Genomic DNA, 24,908 nt, shown 5'->3' on the forward strand with positions numbered 1-24,908 from the left:
GGTTAGACTTAGGAAAGATTGTAGTTTAAAATAAGTTTGTTTGTTCATAGATAAGATATGCACATAACGCACTAAACTTACATAACTTAATTGATGTGAGCAGGTTAAAATAAGTCAAATTATCCTGTGTATATTGACCCATCCACCCTGCTACCTTCTCAGTCACCTGACTTCCTGCTTTGCCCCCAGTTATAATACGTTTGACCACTAGGTCGCATCCCATCGTTAACATGGCTAGTAAGAAGCAGCCTTCACCATACTGATGTTTTTTTGGAACGAATAACTTGTTTACATTGTCGGTCTGATATTCCATATTTCACCCAACAACTGTTCACACCTCAGCGTGAAACTAACATTTCTGATAATGTGCGAGGTACGGGAGTGATATCTGATACGTGTGTGTGTGCATTGTGTGTGTGTGTGTGTGTGTGTGTGTGTGTGTGTGTGTGTGTGTGTCTGTGTGTGTGTGTGTGTGTGTGTGTGTGTGTGTGTGTGTGTGTGTGTGTGTGTGTGTGTGTGTGTGTGTGTGTGTGTGTGTGTGTGTGTGTGTGTGTGTGTGTGTGTGTGTGTGTGTGTGTGTGTGTGTGTGTGTGTGTGGAGAGATAGCTGTGGGAGACGTCGGCCCAGAGGACACCATTTGAAGGAGTGTGGGGTCTTATTTTAGGAGCAGCGTGAAACTAAGAGGTCTCTGGGTATGTTTGGGGCCCCCTTCCTGTCACGGTCAGTCCCTGGGGGGGTGACATGACGGCCTGACCATGCATGTAGTCACACTCAGGTTTCAGTCGCATCATGATGACACCGCTGCTCTGGGGAACTGAGAACGTAGGCAGACACCAGCAGCCAGGCAGAACAAAGCTCCGGCAGGGGGGGGGGCAAGGTACCCAGATCAGCCAGTCACCTCCTGGAACCAAACAGCCCATAGAGTTCAGAGAGCACAGAGGGAAGAGGACAGACCAGTCCAGAAGGATCCCTGTGGAGGAGCAGGGAGAGTCACTTAAAGAGTTTACTGAATTCAAATGTAACAATATAATCACACTCAATGGTCAAACATAAAATAATTAGACTAACTTTCACTAGGTTTTCTTTTGGTTTAATAATGTGTCAATTAAACACCCCTTTATTTGGAATATGTATCTTGTGAGCTCAAATAAGATTTAAGATTATATTTGATATGATGTCCTAAACACATTAGATGTATTGAGGGACCGTATGGTTCCAGGGTTGTCTGCAGACCCATACTACAGCTCTGGTCCAGATACTCTCCCGAAGAGGGGGAGCTGACCCTTTCATGTAAAAAAACCCATTCACTGAATTTTAACCACAATATTTTATTTAAATGTTCAACAATGTATAATATATTCTTGATACATTCAAATGTTATACATATATCACAGAGTTGCTATATTCACGTGCATAAAAAGGGAAAAGGCAAAACAAACAAAAACAAATGAATAACGTGCCTCATCTGTAAAACACGTTTTATTAGTACGCAGTGGAGTATATTAAAGTGATATAGATTCCAAATATAACATGTTAATATATACAAATCTACAAGCTCTGCATTGTTACTGAGATTAGTTGTCCATTTGGTCATCAGTTAAATAAACATTTGAATATCATTAAAATCCCAGTACCCTCTGTTATGGAAGGCTTTAAAACATCTGTCGTAACTCGTAAGTTACGTAAGGTTTTGACTGTTTCATGAATTTCTATGATTTTTACTCTTTTTGTATTTTGCCATTTTCCCACATATACTGTAGTATCTCAAAGAAAGAATACATTTTTCAAAACCATAAACAAACAATGAAATGTGTAAAGAAAGTAAATGTCCCATCACCGTTGATATGAGCTCCATACTAACACTGACTCCTGTGGTGTCACTAAAATGCAACATTAGCTGCAGAGTCTTCCTCCTGATACCTCTGAAAGGAACCGAGCTGGAGGAGCCACTCCAGCTGGGGGGGGGGGGGGGGGGGGGGGGGGGGTGGGGGCCAATCCCCTGTCTCTCTGCAAACACAACAACAACAGCAGCAACACACTCCTCGCTGCACTCCTGATGTATTTTCAGGCAAAAACAGGCATATTTGCCAGCTGTGTAATTTACTGCGGCTCTCATTTGCATATTAAAGCCTTAATTAGCCCCTCTGAGCGTGTGTGTGCGCGCCTGTGTGTATTTGTGTGTAAGTGAGGGGTTGGGGGGGTGTAGTGTAATCACTTGGACGTGTAGTCAGGGGAAGGGGAGGGGGGGATCAGCATTTCAGGGTCTGGGTTGGGGCCGGAGGGGAGCGGATGGTTCCCCCTGCGGAGCCCCGGTTCTGATACGCAGCCGCTGCAGTCTTTGATGAAAAACACTCAACATGTCTCCCTGTCATTTTTAATCACTCCCACTCTCACAAGCCGAGAGGTGTGACCTGCACTATCACAGGAAGAGGGATGGATGTGTTTTTATCCTCTCCGTACGGCGAGGTGATGGAAAAGTGACAGTCAGGAGCGAGGTGTGAACACGGAAACACACGTGTTCATATTGTTACAGTCAGACTCATGCTAGCTTTGCATACCCACACGCCCCACATAGTGTTGATTGGAAACCTCTTGAAACTTGATTGTCCCTCAATTTCCTCTCAAGTAGCTTCAAAGTTGCAAAAAATGTTAAATATGTATTCTGTATTTGTCTGTTCCTGTATTTCACTGAAACTGTTAATCACCAAGTTAAACTCTGAACCTAAAGCTAAACATTCAGAATGTCTTACGCTTTATTTGATTTCTCTGTAGGGAACTTGTTCTGAATCTTGATTTGAACAAGTTTGTAGTTTAAGGAGTAGGGATTGAAAGTTCAACATATTGAGAAGTACATATGTGCCTCCTTGTTAAGGGTGACAGATTGATATTCATCTCATATCCAAGTCCAATTCTAAAATCCAGTCGTGGTTAGCCTAGCTTAGCATAAAGACTGGAAGCAGAGTAAAACAGCTATAACAGAACATTTATTTCCCAGTGTTCTGGTTGCGCATAATGTATGGATGATGTAAACTTTAAACTAATGTATTCATTCTTGCTCCATCTTTTTCAATTAAACATTATTGTACAATTGTTCATGTTAATGTGTCCAACCCCCATTATGCCTGTAAGGCAGCTCTCATCAGATCCAAAGTGTTAATGAGCTGCTTTACCACTCACAGTCATTAGAGGGTCGCTTCACCCTAAATATATATACTTCCACATGTATTTAGAAAGAAAATAATCTGCACATTTTCTTTTCTGGCGTTGTGTTAGATTATTTGGTATATCCTGTATTCCTGCCTTCACCCCAATTCAATGGAGGTTAACCAAACCCCATGTGTGGTTCTCACAGAACTGACAAATTACATTGCAAAAATTACATTAAAAAAAAAGTAACAGCAACCTCTCTTCCCAGAGTCTCTGCCCGGGTATATTCATCTCCAGATTTAGCTGGGAACAGTTTCTATTGAACCTATTTCCAGAGGAAGTAAAGGTCCCTGTAGCGTGCTCCTGTGAATCCACCGACATGTGTTTGGGGTTGAACCAGAAGGCATCAGAATTACACTGTATCTTTAAACAAAAGTAACTGAGAGAGCGAAAAGTATTTGACTTAGGGGTGAATGGACACACGGAAGAACTGAAACGTTGACTTTAATGAAGTGTATTATGTCAGCAAAGTTCATATAACTGCATAAGGTTTGATGAAAGTAATAATATTAAGTTGAACCTAATCTTTTTTATTCAAAATTGATATTATTGCTTTTAACTAACCTATAACAGTTATGTGACATCTGCTGACATTTAATTAAATTCAACTTTTCAGTTTTTCCGTGTGGTTTCATGCAGAGCCTCTCTCTCTCAGTGGTCCCAGCCCAGTAAGTCCACATCCCTCATTCAGACATGCAGGACGCCCGCTCAAACAACTCGGCATGATGACCAAAACCCTGGAAGTTCTGCAGCTGATAGGGGCCTCGTCTGCATAAGGGCCATATGTATATGTGGGCATCAGATCGCATCGCCTTCCAGCGGGCATGTCCTGAGGCGCCATGCTCAGACAGTCAGCCATCAGCAGCTGGCAGCCTCTCATCTGACTACCATGAAGCCCCGTGTCTCTCGCTCCCTTCATCCAGCAGCCTCATCCCTTTCACTTTTCAATAGCAGGCTGACTGCAGAAATTGCCCCTGTCCACCATGCGCGCTGAATATTTAACTATGAATATAAAACATCTTGGCAAGGCTTCAACCACCTTCAAAAGTTAGAGATGCCCCAACTCTGTGAGACACACTCTGCGCCCTACTCCCTCTGCACTCATGGATCGATCATCCCTTCCCTGTGTGTGTGTGTGTGTGTGTGGGGGGGGGGGGGGTGTCAGGAGAGGAAGTGGTGAATGATCTTCTCCGGTTGGGCACCAAAGTCACAGATTGAATGCAAAACTCCCGACACTCAAGCTCTATGGATGATAAGGAGTGTTCAGAGAGGGAACAGAGCGGCTCCGCTTTGGCAAATTGCCTCCTTTTGCTTTTCCCTTCAATCCCTCCCATCATCCTCTCTGCCAGACCCCCTCTCCTTCAGCCTCATCCTCACAGGGGGCAGCTGTGCAGACTGCTGATCAATACTGGCCTGCGATGATCAGCACTTAACATGTTCCGTCCCAGAACATCAGTAGGAACCAATTTGTTTATGGAGATGTGATTGAGTTCATGTTTAGAAGCAGGCCAGAATCAGCTCATTGGGTTTGTGTTATTCACCCCCACTCAACCCCTGCTTAGAATGGAGACATAGGAAGGACGTCAATGAAGGGATGCCAGTTTGAGCACATAGGAGGCCAAACAGCGTGTCTGTGTTTAGGGCCAGCAACCCTCACCTGACGGATCCTTCAGGAAGGTGATGCTTCTCAGAGATATTCCAATGTAATGCATTTGTAAAAAATACTATTCTAGAATTTATATATGTCAATCAGATTAAAATTTTTTGGCACAGTGCAAAATGTGGCACAGTGCAACATGTGGCACAGTGCAACATATCGCACTGTGCCACATGTCGCACATCAAAATATGTGTGCCATGAATATGATAGCGCAGCAGCACGCAGTTTAAGATCCTATAGATTTGTGAAGCGTGTGAGGCAGAGCTGCTTGTTTATGCAGCTGGAGCTTTGTGCTTGTGTGTGTGAGGTGAAAGGTCGGCGCTTAACTGTTCCTTTTGGTAGAGTCACATCAGCATTTCCTTTCCACCACAGGAAGAAGTTACTGGATATAAATTCAGTTCTATAAGTACAAGCAGGGGAAGAGGGACTCGGACATCTGGTGTAAACCATGATGATCATAGTTCATAAGCAGAAAGGAAACAGCCGTTTAGCGTGTGTAAAGGAAAGCTCTGGAGCAAGGACTCGAGGACAAGGAGAACAGAGGAGAGCTGGAACTTGATGGCAGACACTGGAGGGTTATTGGAAGTTACGGCCAAAAGTCGAGACCAAAGTATTCATAAAGAGAGAAAGTGGCAACGGAGGGGGGGTGCCTGAACGCTGACTATAGGAGTAGAGTGATAATCTGGGTAGAAGGCAGAGGCATTGGTAAATATGTTCGTCAACAGCATGGATGTAGAGGTCAACATCGAACCAGTTCATGGTATACTCTGTTTGCCATGCACACGTTTCTATGTCCTGAAAGTTTCACAGCAGAATAAATACAGTACCTCAGGTTGATCGTCCTGGCCTCCGTCAGTCTGCTGCTGGCGGACCACCCCTCGTCCCCTCGTCCTGCCTCCATCCTCTCTACTAGCAACATCCTCCTCTGTCCCACTGCCCCCCCGAGTCTGGCCGGCACCATGGAGGGGAGGTAATTGGATTTGTTGTCACCTCCTCTGGCTGGCAGGCCCGGCTGTCGGCTCCACTCAGTGATGAAGACGTCAGAGTGACAGGACCCTGGGAGGGGATCAGCTGGGGTCCTGGACGCCCGTAATAAAGCTGGTCCTGCCACGGCCGGGTTGCAGGCAGCTGTTACCTCTGCCCCCTCTCCCCCCCACTACTGCCCATTCCACAACTCAGGCAGTGGGGGGGTGACATGAGGAGTGGGCAGCCTTATTAAAGCAGATGCCAGTCCCCCCTCCGCTCTGTTGGAGGGGTTAGAGGACTCCTCTGAGGGTCCGGCAGGGCTGGCACCAGCTCTGGTTTCCTGGCATCGCCTCTCTGTGTGGCTGACGTCTTATTAAAGCTCTGACAGGGGGGGGGCTGTCCCCTGCTTCAACCCATCAGGGGTCAATGGGTTAATCAACATTAAAAGACATTCTGAATGCTCTGACTCCAGATGTCTGCTTAGCTCTGAGAAGGAGTGTGGAGTAGATGTTGAAGCATTTAACTGCAGGTTAGCTTTCTGATTATGGGATGGCAGTGAGGACTGAATAGGAATGAAGCAGTATCATTACTGCTTCATTCATATTCAGTCCTCACTGCCATCCCATTTGTGACTCAACTGTGACACACGTTTCTTTACCTTTATCTACAAACAATAACTTAAGTAGATCCCCAAAGATTATTCCTTAAATATGTTCATGTAGATTTAAAGCCGAGCTTCAACATGTACTTGATGGATGAGCTTTGGGCCAGGTGTAACGTGTTCTATTTCCTGAAGTAGCATTGATCTGTGATGCGTTCAATAACTGTTGTGCGTACTGTACTGAAGTGGCTTTAAAAGGTGGTGTGTTCACTTACAGCTCATTCACTTAAGTATCTTTCAACAGTGATGCGTTCAATTGCTGTTGTATGTTCTGACGTGACTTTAAATGGTATGAACTAGCTTTGGACTGTGATGTGTTCCAGTACTGTTGTTACTGGAGTCACTTTCAAATGGAGATCGAATCAAACGTACTTTTCCATGTCAACATTGGTCAAATGTTTTCAGTTTGAACGTTTTACATGAAATCAAGCAACAGACATCTATCAGGTGTAAGGATAACAGAGTAGATTCACACTTTTGAAATGATACCCTCAAAACACATCAACTTAGAGCCAACATGCTTCATATGCAACATGGAATCAATAAACGCCCATAGCTTCTGGTTTGCATTCAAGAGCTGCACTGTTGCACGGTACCATGGGTCCATGATGGTTCCATGATGGTTCCATGATGGGTCCATGATGGGTCCATGACGGGTCCATTATGGACGGTACCATGGGTCCATGATGGGTCCATGATGGGTCCATGATGGACGGTCCATCTGATGAGACCCTCTATGCTTTGGGGGACAAAGAGGAAAACAAATAGTCCGATGTATGATAAGAAATAACATGATCTGTACAAAAAGCAGATGAGCGCTGCGTAGCAATGCAAGCGCCCTTAAGGAAACAGAATGAAGAGTAGTTATTCGCTGCATTTATAATTTTGTCTGTAATATGAGTTTAAAATGTGATTCATACAGAGAAGACATTTGAGCGTATTTCACTTTCATAAAGCTAGAGAAAGGCTGTGGTCCATCTCATGCAACAGCTGCTTTATTACAGCTCAGAGTACACAACATATCTTTTTTATGTTAAATGTCATTATTTATGTCATTTCTGAATGATTACTTTTAGTAATATTATTATGAAGCAAAAAGATTGTCAGCAGTCAGTTATGTTGTGAGCCACCACTCAAGACATCATGAAGACAGCAATGGTGGAAAGCAACTAAGTACAATTTTGAAGTACAATACATAACAGTATTTCCATGAAAAGCTATTGAATATGTTTGATACACTCTATTTCAAATGGAAATCATGTCATTTACTCTACTAAATTTATTAAACAGCTATTGTAACTTTTCTGATGTTGCATTCAAATACATGTTGTAAACTTTAAACTTAGTGCATCCGTAAGAAAGAAAACTAGAGAACTAAATGGTACAAAGTAAAATGATACTATATATTACAAAACGTTTTAACGTCAACTATTTGTGCTATGTTTGTGTACAACAGTCAAATGCTGCTTGCTTATTCTGAAATCGGTCTTCAGGCATAGCTTTACTTTTGGTACTTTAAGTATCATTTGATGTCAATACTTTTGGACTTTTGCTTGAGTCACATTTTAATGCAGGACTTTGATTAGTGACAGAGTACTTTTACAAATAAATGTGCTACTTTTACTTAAGTAAAGTATCAAATCTGAGTCTTGTTCTATCTCTGAACAAAGTCAGACCACCTGTAGCCACAGTAGTCACCTCATAGTTTAGTCATCGTTAGATAATACAAAATAATGTTTCATTGCCAATTTTACCATTTCCTGTTGCGAAAAAAGCGAGGAGACAGGAGGCAGGAGGAGTCTACAGATGGAGACCAACCCTCTTCTGAAATGATTGGAAACCAAACACACATATGGCTATTCTGTGGATGATATAGCGGCGGCAGATCAGACAGATGGCCTGCTGGTTGTTATCAGTGATTAAGATGTTCTGCGACAGATGACCTGGCAGAGTCAGGTGGAGGTGACCTGCTCCATCCACACGCACGCACGCACGCACGCACGCACGCACGCACGCACGCACGCACGCACGCACGCACGCACGCACGCACGCACGCACACACACACACACACACACACACACACACACACACACACACACACACACACACACACACACACACACACACACACACACACACACCTCAGCAGTACGGTGACCTGAGAACATGTCGGGGGGGGGGGCTGAAACACACCCTCACATATGGCAGCCGAGCTGAGGCGGAAGCTGCTCATAACCCCCCCACACGGCTGCTTTCTTTCACCTGCACCACAAGTGCATTTGTATATCATACTACGGTATCCATCAATATTCTTACATAAGCAAGTACACCAGTATAATGTTTACTAATGGCGTTATCAGATCATTGCTGTGTGCTGATGATACAGCTGCCATCAGCTGATGATGCCGATTCTTCACTTGTCATTTCCTCTGGCTGCATCCAAACAGTAGAAAACACAAAGTCATTTCAGGAGTCAACTTTTAATACATTACCCGTAATACACAAACATATTAAAAAGTGAGTTTCACGAAGTACAAAGACTGAAAACACAAGCCCTTCCAATCCAAAAATGACAGCTCACCATCTTGTTGTGACTTCATCCATTACGAGTTCTATGTAGCTCAAGCATGAATGATAATGGATTTAGATATGGCAGACTGCTTGTCCCTGTAAAAGAACAGAGTGTCTGATCACAGGAACACTGTGCTTTCAGCTTGATGCTGATGTTGAGCATCCTTTTCATGAAAGGTTCAGAGGTTGCATGGAACTAAATAGCACGGTGAACAGGACCCTGGGGGGGGCTGCTATGTTTTGCGTTAGAAGTATGACTTTTAAAACAGTGTGTAGTTCAGCCCCCGTACAGCCACACAGAGGCTGAACTAATGGAGAGGCAGACGCTCCCCCCTCAGGGAGTCCATCTGGGAAATGTCACGGAACGCTGTGGAGGCAGACTCACCTGTGTGAAGAGCCAATCACAGGCAGCGCCACTGTCCACTCCTTCAGAGTCTTTAAATGCCTCACAGAGGTGGCATTGAGGAACATCAGGAAAAACTGAAAAGGAGACAAAACTCAAACAGCTTCAGGAGTGACGGTTGAGTTTGTGACCAATCGGAGGAGCCTCGGACATCCCTCAAGTTTTTGGAAAATAAAGTTACAAGGAAGAAAGAAAGCAAACAGAAAGTGAACTATTTTTTGTTTGAAAGTTAAATTGCTCTTAATTGAAATAATGTTTTAATCCGGCTGTACGCAGGATGTCAGTCTGTATGTCCTTGTGTCCTGGCAGATGTCCTGTAGAGTTCTAATATTCTCAGTTTGGAAAAGTGTGCTGCAGCCCTTTATTACAGAACGATCTTAATAAGGCATCAGTGCAGCAAATATGTGATGTGTTAACATAAAAATAGGCCAGTCTAAAATTCGTTTTCGCAATATGACCATGGTTTGAACAATGGCTCACAAAGTGGCTTTATTTATTTTGTATAGTGTTTTGAGATGTCCTGGTAGTTTGGTTCTGATCATTAGTGTCCGCAGTCATGTTGCCAGTATCAGCTGGCTGTTGCTTAGTTACTTTATCCCTAGCTGGATAAGTTAACTTACCCATATAGCAAGTCTTAGTGAAAACTGAGTCTAACGGGGTCCACAGACGGAAGAAACAAGCCCTTCCAATCCAAAAATGAAAGCTCACCTTGTGGTATGTGCCACCACCCCAGGTTATCCAATAAAACCATACTTTATGCTGCCCTGGGAAAGGTCGGCACTCATTACGTCTTGTGTGTACAGCATCAATTATGATACATGGATTTAAATATGGCAAAAAAACATATAGTCTGCTCACAGAGACAAGAGTGGTGCTTTTATCTGCTGCGTCCTCATGTCCATCTGAGCCAAATAGCCAACATGCAGACTAGCTGTGAGCTACAGCAGGAAACCCACAGTGTGTGTTTGGCTCAGGAACTCTTCTCTTTTTCCTCATTTACCTCCGGTCTGACTCTCCCTCTCTGTCCTGTCATCCATGAAATAATACATTTATACATTTCATAAAGTTCATAAAACTTCATGATGAACCTTCAGACATTTCAGTAAAAACAGCACATGAAGCTCACAGTATCTTCCCCATCTGGGGACCACGACACACATTTCAATGGCAGTTCAACAGTTTCTGAGATGTTCAGGTCTGGACCAAGAGGGCCAACTGATCATAAAGCCACGCCACTAGTATGGGTCAAGTACAGAAAGTGCGTTATTCGTTTTGTACAATCCTCAAATTCAGCTTCTAAGAGACATAAACAGAGAGTTTGACATGATATCACGTGGAGTTCAGAGCTCTACCTGGTTCAGGGAGGGGGACACTTAGGAGTGTGGAGATCAGTTAGGCACAATCAAAGCCGGGCTGGTATAGCGTGTGGCCGGGGGTCTCGGGGGGGGGGGTCTCTCCAGTTAGACAGCAGCCCGGGGCCCCCATAATCACATGGAGGAGTGTTAGCTCTCACACCGCTGCTAAAGGGAAGGATCAGAAAGTCACACAGCCTGATAAATAGAGAGGGGGGGGGGGGGGGATACGGCAGTGTCGGGTCAGGAAGAAGCTGCACCTGAGTGTTTTCTTGGACAGAAAGTTTAAAAATAACACATTTACTGGATTTGATTCGGAGAACAGAGATAGTTACACATGAGCCCCCCATGCAGGGTTAGGGCCTCAGTAGCTCAGTCCATAAGGACCAGAAGAAACCAGAAGGTCGCCGGGTCAGGTCCCTAAATGGACGCTATCGCTTATTAACTGCTGCCCACTGCTCTTATTAGTACATGCACAATCCTTCCTAAATGTCCCCTCTGCAGGACCATTACATGACTTCTGGTTCTGTCAGAGGCGGTAGAGGCAGGATTGGTACATTTGCGTTGGAACAGAAGCATTGATTTGATCCTTTACCCTCCGTCTATTTAGCAAAGTGTGCAGTCAGGACCAGGGAGCCACAGAGCAGAGGTGAACATGAGTCTGTATCCATTACAACACTTGGGTCCAAACTTAGGCTAAATACAGTTATATTTAGACTGATCTGGGCCTCCCCCTTTGGATGAAGCTTGTATTAGTTATATTACCACGTATGAAATGACCAACTGAGCCAGATTCTTGAGCTGACCTGTTCATGCAGAAGGTCCTGTGTCAAACACGACTTTGGATATATTGCTTTCCCTGTTACCAAGTATATTCACACGCAAACACTTCCTTTGTTTAAAGGATAAGACTGGTGGTATTCTTTCAGCAAACCCTCAATACTTTCTGACTTCCTGTCTGTAGCTCTCAGCTCAAAGCCCATTGGTTCCTACTGAAGAGATATTTAAAATGAGCTCACAAATATTAGATCTCAATATGAAACTTAAACAGCTGCTCTTTGAACACAAGGACATTGGGATTTTGATCAATTGCCCAGAGCATGTTTTATCCTCTTGTTCATTCATGAACATAATATTTCAGAATGTATTTTCAAGTCACTCTTATACTATAAGAGTCCCTGTGATATTTAAGGAGGATTGTGTATTGATTGAGTTGCTCTGTCACTCTGCACACTGGTGAGCTGCTGTCACTGTACATGGGAATACTTTGGAATAGTTGCTCTATGTATTGATTGTCCTCAACATGTCTCAATAATATAGTCCTAATTAATACATGTTTCAATGCACCGTTTGACCCAGGCTACACGCTGCACCCGTCTGCAGATAAAATCACGAGCCATCATCCTGCGCACAGAGCCATTTAACAAAGACCACAAGTCATTTGGTGTGTGAGTGTGTGTGTGTGTGTGTGTGTGTGTGTGTGTGTGTGTGTGTGTGTGTGTGTGTGTGTGTGTGTGTGTGTGTGTGTGTGTGTGTGTGTGGGTGTGTGTGTGTGTGTGTGTGGGTGGGTGGGTGGGTGGGTGGGTGGGTGTGGGTGTGGGTAGGTGTGCGTGTGCGTGTGTTGGAGCGTCTCACGCTCAGCCTCTTGTTTTCGTTACTGTGACTTTTATTTTGACTCTATTTTAATCGTCTCTCTCCCGCTGAACCTAAATATAATTATTAAATCATAACCTCCCAGATCTTAAAGAAAATATCACAACGTTGACGGAAAAAGGACGATGGAAAGCGGATAACAACTAATGTGTGTTCAAACTGAGCGTGGCACCACTCCTCAAACAGCACGCAGGGTTTTGTACATTATTCTCATGAATACTTTTGCACTGGAATATCTTTGTTTGATTTTAGGCCACGTTAAATCTGTGTGTTCCATGTGACGTGAAGTGGGAGGAACTTTCAAGATTTTAAGGACTAAATAAGGTGTAAAATAATAAGACAATATTAAGATAATTTAAGACCATAAAATGTCACTTTTAAACCAGGTTATTTCTATTTGTTCAACAATCAAATTCAAAAAGGTAATCTAGTTTTTCTGTTGTATGGGGTTTACATTAATGTGTTCTTCTCGTATTTAAAGATCACTCAGCTGGATTAATTCTAATGGATTGTTTCCTTGTGCCCCCCCCCCCCCTGCATTGTCAAAACTTCACAGTCAAACGCCTTCAATACAACATAGCTTTGTTTCTCACTGATGAAACACACTCTCTCATCTGACACACACACACACACACACACACACACACACACACACACACACACACACACACACACACACACACACACACACACACACACACACACACACACACACACACACACACACACACACACACACACACACACACACACACACACACACACACACACACAGAGAGAGGTTGCGGCAGCAGATATTTGGTATACAACAGTGACATCTTCAGCTGAGAGAGGGAGGCTGCAGAGCGACAGGAGAACGAGAGGGAGACGAAGAAGTGCTTCATTATCATTACAGCAACACCACAGGAGGGTCTTTTTTAGTTATGCAGCTTCCTATATACTTCTCAGGTGTGTACATTAATTCATGTTGGGAAACTAAATTCAAAGGATTGATTTGACCTCAAAGGGCATCCCATACAACACACACAGTGTATCATACTGTCTGATTCCATGTCTCTGAATGATGTCGTGATACTTGGGAATGAGTGTGTCACTCTGATGACGGCAAAATTACTGCAAACAAATAAGTTTTGACAAATCGTATTATCTGTCCATATGCCGTAATATACTTCCATGAAATGTCAACCCTTATTGTGTTACATTTGATCAAATGTGTGTCTTGGTCCTTTTGTTTTGCTCTAACATGGAGCCCTTTATTTCACTTCTCCTAATCAACATTTATAAGCAGCAACTCTTAATAAATTGTTTTTAATGTATCTGTAAATGATTATGAATGTATTTTTTACGATATCTCCCCATATGAATCATCTCCATCTGGTGCTTGAGTGCTATGCTTTATTAAAATATCAAAGCATAGTGTTAATTATTTGTAATTGTTATTGTCATATACTGATTTGTCTTCATGTATTTTTAACACAATTTAAACTTGGCTGTGGCATGGTTTATAAATGATTAATAACACTTTGTTAGGTTGTCATGACTCTTTGTACATCATATATTCTTCAGAAGAGTCATACTGATTGACAAATATGAAGAAGCTCTTTTCCATGTATATAATAATAAGGACAGCATGGTGTGGAATAAAGAGCAGGGTGTCTACAGACAGCTTATTCATGCTTAATAAAGGATTCTCTTAAAGTGTTACCCAGGCAGAGAGCCTTGGCACTGGCTAATACCTGGAGTAGAACAAGCAGAGGAAATCTAATCAACTTTAGGAAAATAAATAAATGTTTTGGACACCAAACATTGGAATTGAACTGTTAAGACTCAAACAACTGATATTACACAAATACAGAAATGCTCAAAACATGTATTTTTGCAGAATGACACAAACAGTGTTTTCTATGGGACATGAATGAATGCATTGTTACTTTTTCAGATCATACAAACTCATCTGCTGTTCCTTCTGGTATTATGAGCAAACCATTTATTTTTGTGTAAATGAATATTTTATTTTTAAATACTTTTGATGTCCATGACGAGAGACCAATCCAGAAACCGAAATCCCTGGACTGATGGGAGATGTGTGTGAGTCAGTAAATGTGTTTATGAGCCAGAGAGCAAATCAATAACTTCCACACCTCCGAATTTAAAGCACAATATGACTTTAAAAAAAGACACAATACGCCACTCGCATAACACTTGAAACTGGCATCTGAGATGTCATTTACATATATTAGCATATAAAGTAATTGGCACAGATGCCAAGGAAGCAGCCGCAAACAGATTAATTGTCATCGAGCAGTCGTGGTGACATAGTTAAAAATGAGCTCCTTTTAAGGCGCCAATTATCAGAGAATTTCCAAAGTAACCTTTTTTCATCAGTGGTACCCTTCCCCATTGTAGTCATCGTAACACACACACACACACACACACACACACACACACACACACACACACACACACACACACACACACACACACACACACACACACACACACACACACACACACACACACACACACACACACACACACACACATACATAGTGGGAGACAGACATGTAATATGCATAGTATCAGCATCCTAAATGTATAAATATTGTAAATTGCTGTCTGTCGTCTTTCAAGTTGTGCCTTTGAAATCAGGCCGCGCTGCATCCCGCTCTGAAAACCAGCACATGTGCCTTTGTTTAGCCGAGAACAAACGCAGAGTTCTCACACACTCATTGTGAGAATCTGCAATGAATTTCAGCGATAGAAATAAGAATGCCTCTGCTGGGGATCCATATGCCGTTCTCTCTTTTTTCATGAACACATTTTAATGCTGGCTGAGCCTGGTTTAGGCATCCGTATTGTTATGCTTCACACGTGTGTGTGTGTGTGTGTGTGTGTGTGTGTGTGTGTGTGTGTGTGTGTGTGTGTGTGTGTGTGTGTGTGTGTGTGTGTGTGTGTGTGTGTGTGTGTTTGTGTGTGTGTGTGTGTGTGTGTGGGAGTGTAAATGTTATAATATAAGTTATCTATAACGTTATCTCTACAACCATTTGAAGATAACATGTAGCATAAAACACAACTGTGTGTGAGCTGCAGTGTGACCTGTTGGCCCCTCAGGGTGTGTGTGTGTGTGTGTGTGTGTGTGTGTGTGTGTGTGTGTGTGTGTGTGTGTGTGTGTGTGTGTGTGTGGGGTGTGTGTGTGTGTGTGTGTGTGTGTGTGTGTGTGTGTGTGTGTGTGTGTGGGGGGGTGGGGGGGTGTGTGGGGGTGTGTGTGTGTGTGTGTGTGTGTGTGTGTGTGTGTGTGTGTGTGTGTGTGTGTGTGTGTGTGTGTGTGTGTGTGTGTGTGTGTGTGTGTGTGTGAGACATTGGCTCCATGCGTGAGGATTTCTTACAGAAAGCAGAGCTAACAAATTAACTACTTTTAGCAGCCGGCATCTCAAGAGCTTTAAACACTCGGCAGCCACCGGCAGCCATCTTAACTAATGTAGAGACGACAAGAGAGGAGGGGGGGGTAGACTAGCTCCTGATATTGACACCTCTGATTCTGTGAGACCCGTTGTCTTCTGCTGCCATCTTGTTGTATGTCTTGTATCTGTCCCTTGTTCTCCTCTCTTTGAATCCCTTCTCTCTCTGGATCGTGGTTAACTGTCATGTAATGCTGTGAAACTATTTGAAATACATTAACTCAAACACTACCAGTGGCGAACCGTGTCCATCACAACTGGACCTTCTGTAGACACACACACACACCCCCTCCCCCCCCCCCCCTCCGCGGCATGATAATGTCCGCCTCTTCACTGAATTGTCGTCTTGAAAAGGGTACTCACAACAATTCCGCAACAACTTCATCTTCACCTGTTGCACTTGCCATTTCAACGTTTAAAACAATGAAACGGCATGAATTGCTTCGTCACATTCATCTAGATCCTCTGTCTCGAGCCAGTTAACTAGCGGGCCCTCTGAGTACCCTGGAACCGAGGGAAACTCTGCAAGAATACGCCCATTGGCTACAAATCAATATATGATTGGTTGATCAAACTGTCAGTCCAAACGTACACTCTCATTCAGTGCAACGTCCAGGGCATTCTATCAAGGATGTAGAATACCTTGGTTGCAGTGGCGGCCGGTCCATAGGGGCGCTAGGGGCGCCGCCCCACCTCTTCCCACATGTTTGATTGTCATTAAAAATTAAAAATTCATAAAAAAATATATTTCCAAAAAATATATTTTTTTTATTTTTATTTTTAAAGAACAAGGTAAATATTATATAGTTGGTATCAGTAAAATGTATAATCTACAATAAAATCTTGTTTAAAATTGTTTTACGATGTCTAAAGTTACTGATAAGTCACATGTTTCCTGCCTGGCCGCAGCGTGTATCATTACCCTCTCTCGTCCGGGCGGTAGAAAAGAGCCCTCAGCCAGAGCAGCTGCAGCCAACAAGCTGACTGTTGCTATCTGTAAACTATGCCGCCAAAACATAATTTCAGCCAATCAGCGTCGTCAGATCTGATGCTCAAAGGGCGCCCTTTCAGCGCCCTGGCCTGTGTGTCTGTTTAGACTCGTATCCAAGGTTACGCTACAGTAGGGGATGGCTGCGTCTGCAGTTGTAGACTCCGGTGCTAGTGGATCGCCGGAGCTGTAGATTAACATTTGCATGCTTATTGTAGTTGTAAGGGCAAGGCCTGTGGCACCATGGAGCATATGTGTGGGCTGGACCTGTATTTTACAGGAAAGGAGAGATCAGAGGGTCGAGTTGTCGATTCTTGTTCAGTTTTCATCTTCCTCACCCTCTCAGACTTTGAGTTGCGCGCGCTGCTAAAGAGACGCGCTACCATGGAAACCAAACAATGGTGTACCTGTATTAAAGTCCGAGTGGAAACAGTCGTGAGTAAATCTGATTTTGTCAGAAATCGGGAGAAATGCGGGTGTCTCCCGCGAAAATAGGGAGGGTTGGCAAGTATGACACACACACACACATAGTGCTGCGTACCGGTACGCCGAACCGGTACTGAACTTGTAAAAAGTTTCGGTTCAAGTCCGGTTAAAACCGGAACGTCAGGAACCGGTTCTTACGTATATTCTCCTTTGTGTTCTAAACCATCTAAAACCTTCCATAGATCGAGAAATTTGCGCTGAGAAAAGACGAAAAACATTGTTTTGGCTTCTGATATGGCGGCCATTACTGAGCTCACGAAGTCTCGCAAAATATCGCAACTGCTCGCGAGATCTGTGTGACGTCAAGGGAAACTGGCTTAGACATAGTGGACACTGACAGCGTGGGATGCTGGTTGCCATATACTGTGGTAGTGTAGCTAAGCTAACTCCTTTGTATGTATGGTGATATAGTGTCTGCCGAAAGAGCAACACTTCACCCAGACAATGTCAATATGCTGTTGTTCTTGAACAAGAACACATAGACTTGTACTCTTGCATATTGAGTCTTGTATGTACATCACTATGTATGTAGTTGTGTTGTGTAGTTAGTAACACATGTAGAGTTCTAGAAAAGACATGGTGTAGACACAAGTTGGAAGGGGGCACAATAAACCTGACGAGTTTGAATTTGAGTTGATTATGAGTTTATTTTCAATTGATAATTAGCTCACAATAAGTTCACTTTAGTTACTCACACAACTTGACACAAGTCCGGACTTATAAGTCCGGACCTGAACCTGAACCTCTGGACTTGAGTCCGGACCTGAACCTGAATGTGAGTCCAGGTACACAGCACTCTACACACACACACACACACACACACACACACACACACACACACACACACACACACACACACACACACACACACACACACACACACACACACACACACACACACACACACACACACACACACACACACACACACACACACACACACATGTTATTCATATAATTAAATCGATTTTTTGTTTGTTTTTTCTGAGTGTTCCAGGGTATTCTCTGAATACCTTGAAGGCCCTGACGGTTCGCCACTGAATACTACTGAGGTGCAATTTCCAGGTACTTTAAGATACTTAGGTATTTCCACTTGGTTCTACAGTACACTCTCTCTTGCACTCACACACACTGCCTCTTCACTCAGCAATTGTGCAATAATCAGTATAATACACACATTTATACAATCTCAACATCTTTATATTCATGTTATGTTCATTTAGATTTTAAAATGCTGCCACTTAACCATTGATGAGAACGTGTTGGTCTTTAGATGTTTTCTTTTTACTTTGACTTTTGTGCTTGTCTCTCTATAAAATATGTTAGCCTACTCTTTTTCTTTTTTTTCTTTTTATCTACACCTTTGCTGTAGAGCTGTACATTTCCCCGCTGGTGGACGAGTAAGGATTTCTCATTTCATTACATTTCAGTCAGAAATATTGTTCTTTTATCTGAATCTAATTTATTTGACAGCTTTAGATACTTGCTACACAAAATTAAATAAAAACATGCACTATGAAACATTCGATCAAATCCTTTAATCAGAAGTCAATCAAGCAATCCCATTGTGTGCACCTCTACTTGTCCTCAGACCTTCGAGTAACAAGGGAAGAGTCAGGATGAGCCTCACAGTTAAACATTGTTTTATAAACCTCTGGGAGAACCACCGAGGAGGATCTCTCCCCCAGGACTCACAGATGTGCCATGAATTGATGTGGATAAATATAATAAAATAAAACATTTATAACAATCCAAATTATATAAATGATCATGTTTTGTAGATCTGTTGATCCAACTATCTCGCAGCTGTACCAGTTACAACATTACATACTATCTTTGTCAGTAATGATAATCTAGTACAAATGATAATAATAAAAGCATAATTTAAGAATATATCAGGCTTGGGAATTGACCACATCTCATCCTTCATCTTGAAGAAAAGGAGAAAGGACTTTGGATCCATAATGTTCCTCCACCTGCTGAACTCTCTGCCTTCCCTTTCTCACCAACCCGTCCACCAGAGGAGGGGACTCGAGTCAGATGACTTGGCACATACGACATATGACACAGATGTCATGACTTTAGACTAACCTTTACAAATTGTAAAACACACTTGCAACTTGACTTTTCAGTATCGTATCATGTGTCTTTGCCACAGATTTTATTTTCTGCAATATTCCAAAATCCAATGGGATTAGCATTCCTGCTCCACCATGGCCTCACTAGGAATTGAAGCTATAGAGCTCCTGCGGATGATGTCACATATGCTGGTCACGTGACGAGAAACGAAGGGGGCAGCCATTTTGGCAGTAATCGCGTCAGTAAATTCATTGGCAGGCACTGGCAGACTGTCGAGGATGGTGGATAACTGCTGTGCACCAGGTTGCACATAGGCGTGGGAAGAAGAAAGGTGTATCTTATTATCGCATTCCAAAAGACGCGGAGAGGAGGGAAAAGTGGATCGCAGCGATTAAAAGAGCCAGGAGCCGTCTGAACAAGACTGAAAGATGGGACCCCCCGGCCGTTTGCTTTCGCTTATGCAGTGATCACTTCATATCAGGTGGGTGAAGGAATACAGTACAATGCTACAAAAAGTTTTCAAAAAGCAAAAATACAAACTAGTTTCAGACGCACTGCAGTAGCTATCCAAGCTAATAAACAAACATGCTAACGTGACACTGCCGTAGCTAGACAAGCTAATAAACAAACAATGCTAACGTGACACTGCCTATCAAACTGGAATAATTTAATACTTACCCTTGCAGTGATGATGCCGAAGTTTTTGGATGTAAGACTCCACAGTTGAATGTTGTTTACGAAGCCGGACTGACACCATTTGTAAGCCTCCAAGCTTTTGTAAGCTCTGAGGGAGTCTCCTGAGTACACTGATGGAAAGCTTACAAGATAGCTGTGGATGTCCGCGTAGCGCAAGTCGGGTACATCGTCTTCAGAGCAGGAGGTTATGCTCTTGAAAAGCACACCGGGTGCATTATATGGGTTGCTTATATTTAATCTTTCTAATTTTGTACTATAAAGCCGAATTTCACTTGAATTAAAATGAGATGTATACTCGCACGGTAGGAAAACGCTGGCGCCGGTCGTCATGTTTACTGCCAAAATGGTGGCTGATAACCAAAAGTCACGTGACCGCAGGAGCTCTATTGGCTTGAAATAGTTTTTTCCTTGGTCCCACCCCAAACATTAAAAGAGTAGTATAAAAGGTGTTGCACAAATCAATTGATTCCCTGAATCAGCTATTGTTGACCACTATTCATTCCCAGCGAGTGGACATAACCCCCCACACTTTGTTCAAACCATCCGACAGGGTCCAATGAAGAGCGAGATATAATTAAAGAACTACTGATGCATTACTTAGTGTCAGCTGAAAAAAGTGCATCTTGACTTGTTAAAGACTCAAAACTCACAGTTTAGGACTTGGAACCTGACTTTTGACTTGTTGGTCCCAGACCCCCCAATGAACATGTATATAGTAATGCAATAATGACACACACACACACACACACACACACACACACACACACACACACACACACACACACACACACACACACACACACACACACACACACACACACACACACACACACACACACACACACACACACACACACACACACTTGTCAAATGGAGCCATCGACACACACATAGTATAATAGTGTGTGTGTGTGTGTGTGTGTGTGTGTGTGTGTGTGTGTGTGTGTGTGTGTGTGTTTATATTCCTTAATGACTTTCTAATTCAGGGCCAGCAGGAACCTGCCTTTATCTCTATTAGTTTAGTAGCCGTGCAAACAAAGAGAGTCTGTGTGTGTGTGGCAGCGAGCCAGAGGAGGACTCAGCCGTAAAAGCACTTGTCCATCTGCGTCTCCGCCTCCCCCTCCTCCCCCGCTCGTATTCCTTCTCTCCGGGTGTGAAAGACAGGGAGGGAAAACCCATCTTGATACGAGGCTCAGCAGTCTACTCACTCATTGCAGAGGTATTGATTGTTCCACTTGCTGATCAAGTGCAAAATAAATGTAGTGTGGATGAGGAGACGGAGTGTGTGTGTTTGTGGAGTCAGTAAATTACTTTTGCTTTGCTGAAAGTCTGACACCTCCATCCTCTGTAGTAACACATTACAACACCAAGCTCCCATGAGATGTGCAGCCATTTACATCAGAGGACCAGAAGGAATCAGACAGCACAATATTATTAATAGCAAGTCACACGTTTTAGGAAATGAAATGGAACAATGAATGGACCGTGTTGAAGGTGTGTCTGTATGCCATAACTGATGTTTTTCCTCTGTTATTAAATTGCAAGTAGCCCTCTTAGAAAAAATACATTAGAAAATAACTTTGTTATATTGTAAGGTCATATGAATATGTTTCCCTTTGTATCCCCTTAATCATATGATCACGCAAATGCATACAGGAACCTGTTTGTGCTTTGTGATAATACGACTGAAACATTTGTATTCTTATTTGATGGGATTTGCTGACATTTTTTCTAAAATCTCGAAATAAAGAAAGGAAACAAAAAGATGTCTTTGAATGTCGATGATTCATGGTGGCCAGGTTAGGGTTAGCATCTTGATATGACACACCTGTGAGGTTGATGGATTATCTCGGTAAAGGAGAAGTGCTCACTGACACAGATTTAGAAACATTTGTGAACAGTATTTGAGAGAGGCCTTTTGTGTTCATAGAAACCTTCTTAGACCTCTGATTTCAGCTCATGGAAAATGGAGCAAAAACAAAAGTGTGGCCTTTATATTTTTGTTCTGTGTATGTGAAAAAGATGGATTCAGGAGGATGTCAAAAATGTTCCAAGTGCTTAACAATAATAATAAAATGATATGCAAAGAAATAAAGTTGACCTTTGGAAGTTATTTGTAGGTTTTCGTGAAAACCTACAAATAAAAGTCTAACTAAGAAAAAAAAACTATTTTGTCGAACTTATCTTGACTGAGTGAGTGTTCGAGTAAAATAAGTACATTTGGCTTAAACTTAAATGGTAATGGACTCAAGCTTTGATAAACACAGGTCACTGTTAGTGAACACATTCATGATGACAGTACAAATATAGCCTTTGGCCAATGCTGTAAGTGCTACATAATATTTAGAACAGTAACACAGGGCATAAATAAAACATTTTGAAGATCACTTTACGGAGCATCATGATCTCTGACCTTTCATGGTTTACCCAGGATAGATCTATTTCCCTTCCTGGAGCTGGAGTCACAGCCTGCTGCTTTGTCAGCCTCATTACGGGGAATATGCTGCTCACCACTCACAGCCTCACTATACGTTGGCTGTGTTGTATGAGTCCTATGTGAGTGTGGAGGCAGGCTGGGGACACTAACATTTACCACTGGGATGTAGTGTATGGATAAATAGGGGTTATGATGCATCTTAGTTTAAATCTCCTCTCTGATTGGTCAATCTGGACATTCTCTCGTGCTCTTTTGCTTTTGGATAGCAGTCCGTTGCTAAGGACGCTCTGATCAATGGGCCATGTGCAGTCACATCAATTGGCAAAAATAGTTGCATTTGTTTTTCTATCAGAAAACACCATACTTATGAGTATTGATTTTATCTATTTGTGAAGAGCACAGAACTTTAGCTCCATGATGGCTAAACTATCTACTGTCAAGATGGAAAGTGAAGAAGAACAAGAAAACAGCGCAAAATATGGAAAGAGGTTAAATACAGCTGCAGAAGAAGACAGACAGACAGACAGGAAGTAAACAGTAAAGGGAACATGGAGCCGATCTCAAGTTACTTATTTGTCATTCCCTCACTCCTCTGTCTCACCGGAAGTGGATTTGTCTGCACCATCTTGAGTAGCGTTCCAGTGGCCTTATTTGTGCCGGAGGAGCGAGGAGCGATGAGTCGATGACGGAGGAGCGATAACCGAGGAACCATCCTCAGCCACTCGCACCGCCCCCTTACTGTGTATAGCTCACTGATTGGACGATGCAGCGCATCTGATCTGATGCTTCTTGACATGAGAGCAGTTTCCCAGCGGAGTGAAGAAAATACATGAAACTCACGAGAGTCACTCCTCAGTTTATACCGAGTTTTGCTTCAATTAATGTATCATCTAGTTACAAATATGTGATATATCTGAACAACAAAGTGGTCAAAAATCTTTTTATTCATTTTTTGGAAGAAAAAAATCATGATCTCCAATTCATTCTTATTATGAATACATTAAAATAAAAAGAGAGACAGATGTTTGTGTGTGAACAAAACGGGGACAGAGCTGGCTTCTGTCAGACGATCAGCTGTGCAGCGTCATCACAAACGGACGTCGCTTCGCGTGACGCTCCGGGGGAAAGGACGTCCCATTGCTCTTAAAACTAATTTCCCTGCTTCTTCTCCCTTCTTGTGGTTTCCTTGCGTCTCTCCATGCTTCCCTGGTGGGAGGGACTAAGAGGCAAGGAAAAGACGCAAGTGAGGGACGCAAGGATTGATGTTAAGAGAAGTGAGATGCAGCCAGTGTGGGCTTTTCCTTCTCCTTGGCACATGTCTTTCAACAATGAATAAGGTGTTGCACTGATGCCATAGGCCAGCTATGATTTCATAATGGAAGTAGACTATATACTTTAAATATGTACTCAGAATTTTGTTGTGGATGCAAAATCTGCCCAGTTACTGTTATAGATATCTCAGTTGATGAATGCTCACTCCATAATCGTCCAGGAGTGACGCTTGGTCAGGGTCCCATGGCGTGCAGTTGTGACGCTCCTAGGCTCCTTCAGCTTCATAAAGGGACGCAAATAGCTTTCAACTGATTGCAATGTATTCCCATCTGCGGCGGGATTTGACGCTCATGGAAGCACGGAATTTGTTTTTGTCGGCTGCCCTTAAAGGCAATGTGAGCGCCCATTCCCATTGGATAACGGAGAATTGTACACCCGGAAGTAAGTATTCCCCTTACTGTCGATTGATTTTACAGTGATATCTGCACTACTCATCGACTAAAAAACACCAGATTATCCTTGTTAATTACACAACATTGATTGGTTTAAATTGTGTGCAATGCTTTTGTATTTTTCCCCTTCGATTCGGAGAAACAAATATTTTTTCGGAGTAAAGGATGGCAGAATACACTACACTACCCAGAATCCCCAGCTATCGTTTAGGACTACACCATGTGCTCTGTTTGACAAGCCCCTTGATTAGTTCTCAAACTCTGTGATTGGTTGACCTCCAATTGCATTCCATTAATTCCAATGGCTGGCGTCTATGTCACGTGATCTTCAAATTTCTCCCTGCAGAAAAAAAAAACATGGCCGAACTTCGTTTTATTCTCGGTGGAAAATGCCTATTTTAAAGTTAGTTTGGCCATTAAAATGTGTTTTGATGTCATTCGATGCGATAAATATGAGTTGTTATTTCAGATTATGTGTGCAGTGGATGTACATGATCTTTAGTTTGCTAGTTATTACGAAGATTACTCAAAACGCATTTTGCTCGCATCAGCATTATTAGTGCGAAT

General features: G+C 42.8%; 1 protein-coding gene and 1 long non-coding RNA gene across 2 annotated transcripts in view; one reads left to right on the top strand and one right to left on the bottom strand.

The window, feature by feature from the left end:
- LOC307013663 (protein phosphatase 1 regulatory subunit 37) overlaps positions 1 to 24,908 on the top strand; it is a gene marked incomplete at its 5' end in the record, with an annotated part of 119,889 nt that overhangs the window by 78,175 nt on the left and 16,806 nt on the right. The gene's annotated exons all lie outside the window — the stretch shown is intronic.
- On the bottom strand, positions 422 to 6,103 carry LOC307013665. Its single transcript, XR_013801017.1, has 2 exons — positions 5,694 to 6,103; positions 422 to 970 (listed from the first exon to the last, which is right to left on the bottom strand). It is a non-coding gene; the product is annotated as an uncharacterized lncRNA (long non-coding RNA).

The sequence above is a fragment of the Notothenia rossii genome, assembly GCF_949606895.1.
Source record: "Notothenia rossii genome assembly, chromosome: 7".
NCBI lineage: Eukaryota > Metazoa > Chordata > Actinopteri > Perciformes > Nototheniidae > Notothenia > Notothenia rossii.